Below are 14413 nucleotides of genomic sequence, written 5' to 3' on the forward strand. Positions count from 1 at the left end.
AGTTTACATACCTTGACGACGTAATTTTGGTTCTTAAAATTTCCCGAAAAATTTACTAGTTACTTCCGAAAAACTCATTATATTTTTTTTCCTCTTTGAATAAATTTATTTTCTAAATTGCAAATATTTGTAAGTATTTTAATATTACAATATTTTGTGACCCACGAAAATGAATAAATTTGTTAAAAAATTTCTTATATTATTAGTTTTGTTTGATAATTTTACTGAACAACTCTAAACAATACTAATAACAGTAAATATAAATACATATAAATCTTAATGACTCTAAAATAGTATAATTTTTAAAAAACTTTAATTAATATGATAATTATTGCTCACTAAAGTAGATGGTATGTTGCTAATACATTCTAAAACAAAATATTTTTAAATGCAAATAATTCACGGTAATATTTTATTTTACTTACCATTTCTTCATTTCTAGGAAAGTTACAGCTTATAGAAAAAATCATTTAAAATATTTGTTTGTATGCTACATTTTATCAGACTAGTAAAATGATGGTATCCGAAGTAATTTTAATTTAAAACAAAACAAAAACATATGTATGTTTTCTTTACAAAATTAAAAACTTAATAAAATTAGAAATTATGAATTAATCAAAGTACTATTGAATTAATATTTCTTTTAATTATTGAAATGAATAATATTCAAATGCATATGGTGTAAAAAAGTAATTGTTTTTGCAAATGGAAATACCAATTTAAAACTATACACCTTTTTTTTCAACAAATTTTTCTCTTTTTTTCACTTGTTATAATTGTTGTATAGGATTTTATAAAATAATATTCTTTTTTTAAGATTTATTATTTAATATTTTAAGTTTTTTTTATTTATAAACTACACTAATTTTATAAATAAAAAAAACAAAATTTCGTTTGTTTATTTTTTGTATGGCGGCGCGTAATTTTCTACGAAAAAAAGAACAACATTTTAATGTTAATTTCAGTTTGATCGGAGCAAAGAAAGAGACTTATGTAACTGAAGTTTTTTCACTATGTTGTTTTTCAAGTGTAAGCGAGATAAAAACAAAGATGCTCCTTCGTCGTTGGTTTCAACAATCTTCAAATTCAAATATTAAATTTCAAGTAAATTAGTTGGTTATTTCTCCTTTTTCTCTTCATAATGTTCGAGCCGTTCAAAAAAGTTGCCAATGGGAAAAGAGCGAAATTAATGAATCCGTTTGACAAGAGCTCAAGGGTTGTAAGATATGGGAAGTTAGAAGGAAAATCATATAAGGTTATAGTAAAAGGAAGTCTAAAGAAGACAATGAAAGCGAAAACTCTGAAGGCGTTGTAAAAACCCCGTTTCATCAGGAAAGCAAATCAATGATTGATACGCGCCTAAGAGATTAGAAAAACCTGTGTAAAGAGTTAGAAGAAGAAATTTGCAAACTCAATTCAAAAAATTATTGAGACAGCAGAATGCAGTTTCGACTGGCATCGAAAATGACAAAATAGGTGTGGTTGTGTACGAAACAGATGAGGAAGAGTTAGCTAGAGAAGCCGATTGAATTCTTAGAACCAAAGGATATTAAAAGAAGAGAAAAGCTAAATGTTCAGTAGAAATAGAACCGGTATTAGAAATTAAAAGCGCTAAAGTAGAGAAATCCCCACCAAGGAAAAATGCTCAACTTAAAAAACATAAACCTCCGCCGGTAATAGTGAGCTAACATTACACACAATTCATAAGGATCTGCAAAGAGGCAAGTAGTGATGTAAAAGAACAATGGACAATGAAAGAAATAATGAACAATGGTCAACTAAAAATAGATGTTGAAAATGAAAATAATTACAGTCAATTAAGTTGTTAGTAAAACCAAATTATAATGTCATATTTATGAAAATAAATTGACCAATTAAAGTAATGGTCAGAAACCTATATCCATCATGTGAGCTTCGGAATATTAAGTGTAAACTTAGCCGAAGGTGATTCAAATGCGCAGATGACATAAATAAAGCTAAAGTCAAGACTTTCTAATGGCTAAGGAATTAGAAAAAACGAAAATGAAAAGGAATCGGCTTAAACGGGTCCTGGGAAACCACGGAACGTTTAATGCTTTTACATTAAACAAGTTGGGTATATAACTCACAAAAAGCTTCCAAAATTACAGAAGATTTTAGATGTAAATGGCCTAAGAAAGGCATGAAAACTAAAGAAGTACACAATAATACAATGCACATACTTAAAGAAATTGACAGTAGCATAATAGAAATGATGCAAGACATACTACAAATAATTGACGAAATCTCAAGTTAAGATTAGTTATTATTGAAAAAAGATATACTAACCTGAAGCGATTTTTGAAAAGTGTCAGCAAATAAAGTACGAATTAGTGCGTAGAACGCTAATGTCGTTCCAAGTAGAAAGCACGAGTTGCAGGTTTTTCTTAGAGCTAAAAAGATCAATATTATTGTTGTCAGAAACACACTTTGGAAAGGATTTAGATGGAATGGGTTACAAATGCTTTGAGGCAGCACAACTATTTTAATTAGGGAAACCATAAAGCATAATGAAGAATACAAAATAGAGACGAAGAAGATTGAACTTGCTATGATTAAAATTGAGTCCATCAAGCAGAACTTAAATGTTGTCCACCAACATGCAACTTAAAGAAGATATTTAAAGGATACCCTATATGCGGGGGCAAATAGATTCTTACTGGGAAGTGACTAAAATGTCAAATATATGGGTAGATTCACGTCAACTAGTGGAAGAGAAGTAAGGAAAGCCATTCAAGATTACGATGTTCCTATCAGTCTGGTTTCACCAATTTTTTGAACTTGGAAGATGATTTTAATTTAAATTCCGGTCACACTGCTCTCATATTAACTCTTAGTGAGAAAAACAAACGGAGCGCGCCCACTTTATTCAACAAAGCTACAGATTGAGTAGGCTTCAAACATAACGTTACTAGAAATATTAATCTGAATGCTGAATTGCTGACTTGAGATCCACTAAATCCTGAAGTGGAAGGTTTTGTTAAACTGGTACAGAAAGCCGCCTGGAAAGATGCAAGATTCTCATAATTTAAACCTATATCAAAAGAAGAGGGGCTAAACGTAAATGACAAGAGTTGCGTCACTCAGACAATAAAACAATTGCGAATGGACTTTCTTAACACTCAAAAGAGAAATATAACATTTTAAATCGGTATCATATGAGAATTATATAAAGTTTTTTTTTCTTTTAAACTATAAAAGGGCTTATAGTTTTTTTATATAACTAAAACTTGCTATCAGATCTTGCAAATAAAAAGTAGTCCTAAAGACTAACCATCAATACGAATTTGTATGTTCGAAAGATTTTGTAGAAATCTATGATTTACCAATATTCCAGTAGGAATACTTGATGAATAATAGATATTAATCTGACACAGTTCAAACGGTTTAATTCGTTTAAGTTGTCTTTGAAGTTGAACAAAATTTTAATCATTAGCTAATCGTGCTACTTCGTTATTGACATGATCAGATAAACGAAATCTATGGCGTGAATGCCTCTCCTTTATCTCATCCGTTATAAAAGGAATCAGAAGATCCCTATGAATGTCTGTATTATGAATATATCAAGGGGCGCCAACAATGTCGCGTAATACCTTATTTTGAAAAGTTAAAATAGTTTTAATATGGGTTTGTTTTGCACAGACCCAATTCTGAACACCGTATGCCCAAACTGGCTTTAATATTTGATTATAGATCAAAATTTTGTTATAGGAAGGGTTTTCTGCCAATTAGCCAATAAAGCCCTGTGTATTTGATATTCAGTTCCTTCTTCTTTATTTTTACGTGCTCCTCCCACTTAAGTTTTGCATCTAGGATGATTTCAAATATTTTGCAGTGTTCGCGTGTGGTATAATAATATTATTAATTGTAACTGGCAAAGGTGACTCATTTTTTTTATAAGTGAAATTTACGTGTGAAGACTTAGTTTCGTTTAAGTTGATCTTCCAATCTTTACACCATTGGGAAATTTTCTTTAGCTCCTTGTAGCTTATATGTTGCTTCCTCTAGGTTTTTCGTGAACGCAAGCAAAGCTGTGTCATCCGGAAATGCTGCTATGGTTGGATCTTCCATCTCCGAAATATCGCTGTTATATAGTAAATAAGGCACTGGCCCCAAAATGCTGCCTTGAGACACACCCGCCTAAATATTTCGTAATTCTGATGTATTTTCGCCCAGCTTAATTTGAAACAGTTTTCCCTTCAGATATGATGTGATTAATTCAACATAATTTTTTGGTAACATGCTGCGCAGTTTGTATATAAGACCCTTATGCCATACTTTGTCGAACCATTTTGCAAAGTCCGGGAAAACCGAAGAGCAGATCAATTTTTCTTCCAGAGCCCTTTCGATTGCATCAGTTATCCTATGAACTTGTTTAACTGTTGAATGCTGATTTCTAGATCCAAACTAATGTACTGATATTATGTTTTTACTAGATTCAATCTCTTCAGGAATAATTTTTCAAATAACTTTGAGACAAGTGGAAGCAAAGAAATTAGCCTATATGACGATGTTTCATTTAATTGCTTTGCCGGCTTTGGTATCATAATTATTTTGGGTACTTTCTGCCGGGTCTTATGAATGTTGCCAGTTTCTTCTAGCTGAACCCTTTAATCTAATGAGCGATAATATATTTCTAGGTAAGTTATAACGCGCTCTTTGCTTTACGCACTTCGTATTTTCTCAAACGGAATTTTGAATATCCTTCATTATCTGCTCAGTTGCTGCGTCCATATCCTTTCCGTGTCAAACTTCACATCAGCATTTACTCTTTCTTCTAAGTTTTATTAAGAGCTAGCCCAGTTTATAGAAACGTTGCAAAGAGATGGTTTAGTTTCTCTGATTACCACTCTGTCCCTAACTAATAGCATTATCGCTGAATGATTCGATTCGAAGTCGTACCTATTTTTGACCGATATGAAATTTTCTGCAATTTTCCTTGTAATAAAAAAATCAATAAGGTTCGGTATTTTATTTAAATCGGTAGACAAATATGTTGGTTTGCACGACAAATGAAATAAACAATTTCTTTCTTTTATAGCTTGCTTAAGTTCTCTTCCCCTGGTTAATGTCGTCCTGAAACCCCAATCGCTATGTTTAGCATTGAAATCACCTCCCGTGACGAATCTGTTCCCCAGTAGTCGAATTACTTCTTTAAATATACGCTTTTTGATTGTGTTATTCGGCGGACAATATATCGTCCCCACTTGCAAACCATACTTAGTTGTTTTCACTTGAACTGTATCTCCCTGTTTTCAACTTTATAAAACCCATGATGTTTAATTAATTCTGTGATTGCAACAGCACTACCACATTGTGCTAAGTGGTCCGGGTGGTCCGGAAGCATCGCAGGGTAAATTTTATACTCTCGAATTGTCATATATCGGCAGTTGTGGCTCTCTGACACAAGAAATGTATCTATATTTTTCAAATTTAATATTTTTTCTAAGTCCAACTTCTTTTGGAGAAGACAATTGGTATTCCAGGTCAGAACCCTCATCATATTGTCAGCCACCATCTTTTAATCTACTACGCGGTGTTAATTGATATTTTTCCTTCCCATTTTGCTCAAGGTTGTCCAATTTTAGGCTAATTTTCTCTAATAATTTTAACATATTTTATTTTCCATTGTTTGCCATACAATGTCGTCGTTTGTCAGTTTCGAATGGCATCGAAAAAGACAAAGTAGGTGTGGTTGTGTACGATACAGATGAAGAAGAGTTAGCTGGAGAAGCCGATTGAATTCTTAGAACCAAAGGATATTCAAAGAAAAGAAAAGCTAAATGTTCAGTAGAAATGGAACCGGTATTAGAAATTAATAGCGCTAAAGTAGAGAAATCCCCACCAAGGAAAAATGCTCAACTTAAAAAACATAAACCTCCGCCGGTAATAGTGAGCTAACATTACACACAATTCATAAGGATCTGCAAAGAGGAAAGTAGTAATGTGAAAGAACAATGGACAGTGAAAGAAATAATGAACAATGGTCAACTAAAAATAGATGTTGAAAATGAAAATGATTTCAGTCAATTAAGTTGTTAGTAAAACCAAATTATAATGTCATATTTATGAAAATGAATTGACCAATTAAAGTAATGGTCAGAAACCTATATCCATCATGTGAGCTTCGGAATATTAAGTGTAAACTTAGCCGAAGGTGATTCAAATGCACAGATGACATAAATAAAGCTAAAGTCAAGACTTTCTAATGGCTAAGGAATTAGAAAAAACGAAAATGAAAAGGAATCGGCTTAAACGGGTCCTGGGAAACCACGGAACGTTTAATGCAGCTAAAACAATTTGGGTATATAACTCACAAATAGCTTCCAAAATTACAGAAGATTTTAGATGTAAATAGCCTAAGAAAGGCATGAAAACTAAAGAAATACACAATAATACAATGCACATACTTAAAGAAATTGACAGTAGCATAATAGAAATGATGCAAGACATACTACAAATAATTGACGAAATCTCAAGTTAAGATTAGTTATTATGGAAAAAAGATATACTAACCCGAAACGATTTTTGAAAAGTGTCAGCAGATAAAGTACGAATTAGTGCTAGAACGCTAATGTCGTTCCAAGTAGAAAGCACGAGTTGCAGGTTTTTCTTAGAGCTAAAAAGATCAATATTATTGTTGTCAGAAACACACTTTGGGAAGGATTTAGATGGAATGGGTTACAAATGCTTTGAGGCAGCACAACTATTTTAATTAGGGAAACCATAAAGCATAATGAAGAATACAAAATAAAGACGAAGAAGATTGAACTTGCTATAATTAAAATTGAGTCCATCAAGCAGAACTTAAATGTTGTCCACCAACATGCAACTTAAAGAAGATATTTAAAGGATCCCCTATATGCGGGGGCAAATAGATTCTTACTGGGAAGTGACTAAAATGTCAAATATATGGGTAGATTCACGTCAACTAGTGGAAGAGAAGTAAGGAAAGCCATTCAAGATTACGATGTTCCTATCAGTCTGACTTATTGGCCTACTGGTGCTAATAAATTCCCGGATCTTATTGACTTTTTAATATCTTGGTTTCACCAATTTTTTGAACTTGGAAGATGATTTTAATTTAAATTCCGGTCACACTGCTCTCATATTAACTCTTAGTGAGAAAAACAAACGGAGCGCGCCCACTTTATTCAACAAAGCTACAGATTGAGTAGGCTTCAAACATGACGTTACTAGAAATATTAATCTGAATGCTGAATTGCTGACTTGAGATCCACTAAATCCTGAAGTGGAAGGTTTTGTTAAACTGGTACAGAAAGCCGCCTGGAAAGATGCAAGATTCTCACAATTTAAACCTATATCAAAAGAAGAGGGGCTAAACGTAAATGACAAGAGTTGCGTCACTCAGACAATAAAACAATTGCGAATGGACTTTCTTAACACTCAAAAGAGAAATATAACATTTTAAATCGGTATCATATGAGAATTATATAAAGTTTTTTTTTCTTTTAAACTATAAAAGGGCTTATAGTTTTTTTATATAACTGAAACTTGCTATCAGATCTTGCAAATAAAAAGTAGTCCTAAAGACTAACCATCAATACGAATTTGTATGTTCGAAAGATTTTGTAGAAATCTATGATTTACCAATATTCCAGTAGGAATACTTGATGAATAATAGATATTAACCTGACACAGTTCAAACGGTTTAATTCGTTTAAGTTGTCTTTGAAGTTGAACAAAATTTTAATCATTAGCTAATCGTGCTACTTCGTTATTGACATGATCAGATAAACGAAATCTATGGCGTGAATGCCTCTCCTTTATCTCATCCGTTATAAAAGGAATCAGAAGATCCCTATGAATGTCTGTATTATGAATATATCAAGGGGCGCCAACAATGTCGCGTAATACCTTATTTTTAAAAGTTAAAATAGTTTTAATATGGGTTAGTTTGGCACAGACCCAATTCTGAACACCGTATGCCCAAACTGGCTTTAATATTTGATTATAGATCAAAATTTTGTTATAGGAAAGGTTTTCTGCCAATTAGCCAATAAAGCCCAGTGTATTTGATATTCAGTTCCTTCTTCTTTATTTTTACGTGCTCCTCCCACTTAAGTTTTGCATCTAGGATGATTTCAAATATTTTGCAGTGTTCGCGTGTGGTATAATAATATTATTAATTGTAACTGGCAAAGGTGACTCATTTTTTTTATAAGTGAAATTTACTTGTGAAGACTTAGTTTCGTTTAAGTTGATCTTCCAATCTTTACACCATTGGGAAATTTTCTTTAGCTCCTTGTAGCTTATCTGTTGCTTCCTCTAGGTTTTTCGTGAACGCAAGCAAAGCTGTGTCATCCGGAAATGCTGCTATGGTTGGATCTTCCATCTCCGAAATATCGCTGTTATATAGTAAATAAGGCACTGGCCCCAAAATGCTGCCTTGAGACACACCCGCCTAAATATTTCGTAATTCTGATGTATTTTCGCCCAGCTTAATTTGAAACAGTTTTCCCTTCAGATATGATGTGATTAATTCAACATAATTTTTTGGTAACATGCTGCGCAGTTTGTATATAAGGCCCTTATGCCATACTTTGTCGAACCATTTTGCAAAGTCCGGGAAAACCGAAGAGCAGATCAATTTTTCTTCCAGAGCCCTTTCGATTGCATCAGTTATCCTATGAACTTGTTTAACTGTTGAATGCTGATTTCTAGATCCAAACTGATGTACTGGTATTATGTTTTTACTAGATCCAATCTCTTCAGGAATAATTTTTCAAATAACTTTGAGACAAGTGGAAGCAAAGAAATTAGCCTATATGACGATGTTTCATTTAATTGCTTTGCTGGCTTTGGTATCATAATTATTTTGGCTACTTTCTGCCGGGTCTTATGAATGTTGCCAGTTTCTTCTAGCTGAACCCTTTAATCTAATGAGCGATAATATATTTCTAGGTAAGTTATAACGCGCTCTTTGCTTTACGCACTTCGTATTTTCTCAAACGGAATTTTGAATATCCTTCATTATCTGCTCAGTTGCTGCGTCCATATCCTTTCCGTGTCAAACTTCACATCAGCATTTACTCTTTCTTCTAAGTTTTATTAAGAGCTAGCCCAGTCTATAGAAACGTTGCAAAGAGATGGTTTAGTTTCTCTGATTACCACTCTGTCCCTAACTAATAGCATTATCGCTGAATGATTCGATTCGAAGTCGTACCTATTTTTGACCGATATGAAATTTTCTGCAATTTTCCTTGTAATAAAAAAATCAATAACAATAACAATAACAATAAACAATTTGTTTCTTTTATAGCTTGCTTAAGTTCTCTTCCCCTGGTTAATGTCGTCCTGGAACCCCAATCGCTATGTTTAGCATTGAAATCACCTCCTGTGACGAATCTGTTCCCCAGTAGTCGAATTACTTCTTTAAATATACGCTTTTTGATTGTGTTATTCGGCGGACAATATATCGTCCCCACTTGCAAACCATACTTAGTTGTTTTCACTTGAACTGTATCTCCCTGTTTTCAACTTTATAAAACCCATGATGTTTAATTAATTCTGTGATTGCAACAGCACTACCACATTGTGCTAAGTGGTCCGGAAGCATCGCAGGGTAAATTTTATACCCTCGAATTGTCATATATCGGCAGTTGTGGCTTTCTGACACAAGAAATGTATCTATATTTTTCAAATTTAATATTTTTTCTAAGTCCAACTTCTTTTGGAGAAGACAATTGGTATTCCAGGTCAGAACCCTCATCATATTGTCAGCCACCATCTTTTAATCTACTACACGGTGTTAATTGATATTTTTCCTTCCCATTTTGCTCAAGGTTGTCCAATTTTAGGCTAATTTTCTCTAATAATTTTAACATATTTTATTTTCCATTGTTTGCCATACAATGTCGTCGTTTGTCAGTTTCGAATGGCATCGAAAAAGACAAAGTAGGTGTGGTTGTGTACGAAACAGATGAGGAAGAGTTAGCTAGAGAAGCCGATTGAATTCTTAGAACCAAAGGATATTCAAAGAAAAGAAAAGCTAAATGTTCAGTAGAAATGGAACCGGTATTAGAAATTAATAGCGCTAAAGTAGAGAAATCCCCACCAAGGAAAAATGCTCAACTTAAAAAACATAAACCTCCGCCGGTAATAGTGAGCTAACATTACACACAATTCATAAGGATCTGCAAAGAGGAAAGTAGTAATGTGAAAGAACAATGGACAGTGAAAGAAATAATGAACAATGGTCAACTAAAAATAGATGTTGAAAATGAAAATGATTTCAGTCAATTAAGTTGTTAGTAAAACCAAATTATAATGTCATATTTATGAAAATGAATTGACCAATTAAAGTAATGGTCAGAAACCTATATCCATCATGTGAGCTTCGGAATATTAAGTGTAAACTTAGCCGAAGGTGATTCAAATGCGCAGATGACATAAATAAAGCTAAAGTCAAGACTTTCTAATGGCTAAGGAATTAGAAAAAACGAAAATGAAAAGGAATCGGCTTAAACGGGTCCTGGGAAACCACGGAACGTTTAATGCAACTAAAACAATTTGGGTATATAACTCACAAATAGCTTCCAAAATTACAGAAGATTTTAGATGTAAATAGCCTAAGAAAGGCATGAAAACTAAAGAAATACACAATAATACAATGCACATACTTAAAGAAATTGACAGTAGCATAATAGAAATGATGCAAGACATACTACAAATAATTGACGAAATCTCAAGTTAAGATTAGTTATTATGGAAAAAAGATATACTAACCCGAAACGATTTTTGAAAAGTGTCAGCAAATAAAGTACGAATTAGTGCTAGAACGCTAATGTCGTTCCAAGTAGAAAGCACGAGTTGCAGGTTTTTCTTAGAGCTAAAAAGATCAATATTATTGTTGTCAGAAACACACTTTGGGAAGGATTTAGATGGAATGGGTTACAAATGCTTTGAGGCAGCACAACTATTTTAATTAGGGAAACCATAAAGCATAATGAAGAATACAAAATAAAGACGAAGAAGATTGAACTTGCTATAATTAAAATTGAGTCCATCAAGCAGAACTTAAATGTTGTCCACCAACATGCAACTTAAAGAAGATATTTAAAGGATCCCCTATATGCGGGGGCAAATAGATTCTTACTGGGAAGTGACTAAAATGTCAAATATATGGGTAGATTCACGTCAACTAGTGGAAGAGAAGTAAGGAAAGCCATTCAAGATTACGATGTTCCTATCAGTCTGGTTTCACCAATTTTTTGAACTTGGAAGATGATTTTAATTTAAATTCCGGTCACACTGCTCTCATATTAACTCTTAGTGAGAAAAACAAACGGAGCGCGCCCACTTTATTCAACAAAGCTACAGATTGAGTAGGCTTCAAACATGACGTTACTAGAAATATTAATCTGAATGCTGAATTGCTGACTTGAGATCCACTAAATCCTGAAGTGGAAGGTTTTGTTAAACTGGTACATTTAAACCTATATCAAAAGAAGAGGGGCTAAACGTAAATGACAAGAGTTGCGTCACTCAGACAATAAAACAATTGCGAATGGACTTTCTTAACACTCAAAAGAGAAATATAACATTTTAAATCGGTATCATATGAGAATTATATAAAGTTTTTTTTTTTAACTACAAAAGGGCTTATAGTTTTTTTATATAATTAAAACTTGCTATCAGATCTTGCAAATAAAAAGTAGTCCTAAAGACTAACCATCAATACGAATTTGTATGTTCGAAAGATTTTGTAGAAATCTATGATTTACCAATATTCCAGTAGGAATACTTGATGAATAATAGATATTAACCTGACACAGTTCAAACGGTTTAATTCGTTTAAGTTGTCTTTGAAGTTGAATAAAATTTTAATCATTAGCTAATCGTGCTACTTCGTTATTGACATGATCAGATAAACGAAATCTATGGCGTGAATGCCTCTCCTTTATCTCATCCGTTATAAAAGGAATCAGAAGATCCCTATGAATGTCTGTATTATGAATATATCAAGGGGCGCCAACAAAGTCGCGTAATACCTTATTTTTAAAAGTTAAAATAGTTTAATTATGGGTTTGTTTGGCACAGACCCAATTCTGAACACCGTATGCCCAAACTGGCTTTAATATTTGATTATAGATCAAAATTTTGTTATAGGAAAGGTTTTCTGCCAATTAGCCAATAAAGCCCTGTGTATTTGATATTCAGTTCCTTCTTCTTTATTTTTACGTGCTCCTCCCACTTAAGTTTTGCATCTAGAATGATTTCAAATATTTTGCAGTGTTCGCGTGTGGTATAATAATATTATTAATTGTAACTGGCAAAGGTGACTCATTTTTTTTATATGTGAAATTTACGTGTGAAGACTTAGTTTCGTTTAAGTTGATCTTCCAATCTTTACACCATTGGGAGATTTTCTTTAACTCCTTGTAGCTTATCTGTTGCTTCCTCTAGGTTTTTCGTGAACGCAAGCAAAGCTGTGTCATCCGGAAATGCTGCTATGGTTGGATCTTCCATCTCAGAAATATCGCTGTTATATAGTAAATAAGGCACTGGCCCCAAAATGCTGCCTTGAGACACACCCGCCTAAATATTTCGTAATTCTGATGTATTTTCGCCCAGCTTAATTTGAAACAGTTTTCCCTTCAGATATGATGTGATTAATTCAACATAATTTTTTGGTAACATGCTGCGCAGTTTGTATATAAGGCCCTTATGCCATACTTTGTCGAACCATTTTGCAAAGTCCGGGAAAACCGAAGAGCAGATCAATTTTTCTTCCAGAGCCCTTTCGATTGCATCAGTTATCCTATGAACTTGTTTAACTGTTGAATGCTGATTTCTAGATCCAAACTGATGTCCTGGTATTATGTTTTTACTAGATCCAATCTCTTCAGGAATAATTTTTCAAATAACTTTGAGACAAGTGGAAGCAAAGAAATTAGCCTATATGACGATGTTTCATTTAATTGCTTTGCTGGCTTTGGTATCATAATTATTTTGGCTACTTTCTGCCGGGTCTTATGAATGTTGCCAGTTTCTTCTAGCTGAACCCTTTAATCTAATGAGCGATAATATATTTCTAGGTAAGTTATAACGCGCTCTTTGCTTTACGCACTTCGTATTTTCTCATACGGAATTTTGAATATCCTTCATTATCTGCTCAGTTGCTGCGTCCATATCCTTTCCGTGTCAAACTTCACATCAGCATTTACTCTTTCTTCTAAGTTTTATTAAGAGCTAGCCCAGTCTATAGAAACGTTGCAAAGAGATGGTTTAGTTTCTCTGATTACCACTCTGTCCCTAACTAATAGCATTATCGCTGAATGATTCGATTCGAAGTCGTACCTATTTTTGACCGATATGAAATTTTCTGCAATTTTCCTTGTAATAAAAAAATCAATAAGGTTCGGTATTTTATTTAAATCGGTAGACAAATATGTTGGTTTGCGCGACAAATGAAATAAACAATTTGTTTCTTTTATAGCTTGCTTAAGTTCTCTTCCCCTGGTTAATGTCGTCCTGGAACTCCAATCGCTATGTTTAGCATTGAAATCACCTCCCGTGACGAATCTGTTCCCCAGTAGTCGAATTACTTCTTTAAATATACGCTTTTTGATTGTGTTATTCGGCGGACAATATATCGTCCCCACTTGCAAACCATACTTAGTTGTTTTCACTTGAACTGTATCTCCCTGTTTTCAACTTTATAAAACCCATGATGTTTAATTGATTCTGTGATTGCAACAGCACTACCACATTGTGCTAAGTGGTCCGGAAGCATCGCAGGGTAAATTTTATACTCTCGAATTGTCATATATCGGCAGTTGTGGCTCTCTGACACAAGAAATGTATCTATATTTTTCAAATTTAATATTTTTTCTAAGTCCAACTTCTTTTGGAGAAGACAATTGGTATTCCAGGTCAGAACCCTCATCATATTGTCAGCCACCATCTTTTAATCTACTACGCGGTGTTAATTGATATTTTTCCTTCCCATTTTGCTCAAGGTTGTCCAATTTTAGGCTAATTTTCTCTAATAATTTTAACATATTTTATTTTCCATTGTTTGCCATACAATGTCGTCGTTTGTCAGTTTCGAATGGCATCGAAAAAGACAAAGTAGGTGTGGTTGTGTACGAAACAGATGAGGAAGAGTTAGCTAGAGAGGCCGATTGAATTCTTAGAACCAAAGGATATTCAAAGAAAAGAAAAGCTAAATGTTCAGTAGAAATGGAACCGGTATTAGAAATTAATAGCGCTAAAGTAGAGAAATCCCCACCAAGGAAAAATGCTCAACTTAAAAAACATAAACCTCCGCCGGTAATAGTGAGCTAACATTACACACAATTCATAAGGATCTGCAAAGAGGAAAGTAGTAATGTGAAAGAATAATGGACAGTGAAAGAAATAATGAACA

The sequence above is a fragment of the Condylostylus longicornis genome, unplaced genomic scaffold (genome assembly GCF_029603195.1).
Source record: "Condylostylus longicornis isolate FDR11 unplaced genomic scaffold, ASM2960319v2 ptg000126l, whole genome shotgun sequence".
Classification (NCBI taxonomy): Eukaryota; Metazoa; Arthropoda; class Insecta; order Diptera; family Dolichopodidae; genus Condylostylus; species Condylostylus longicornis.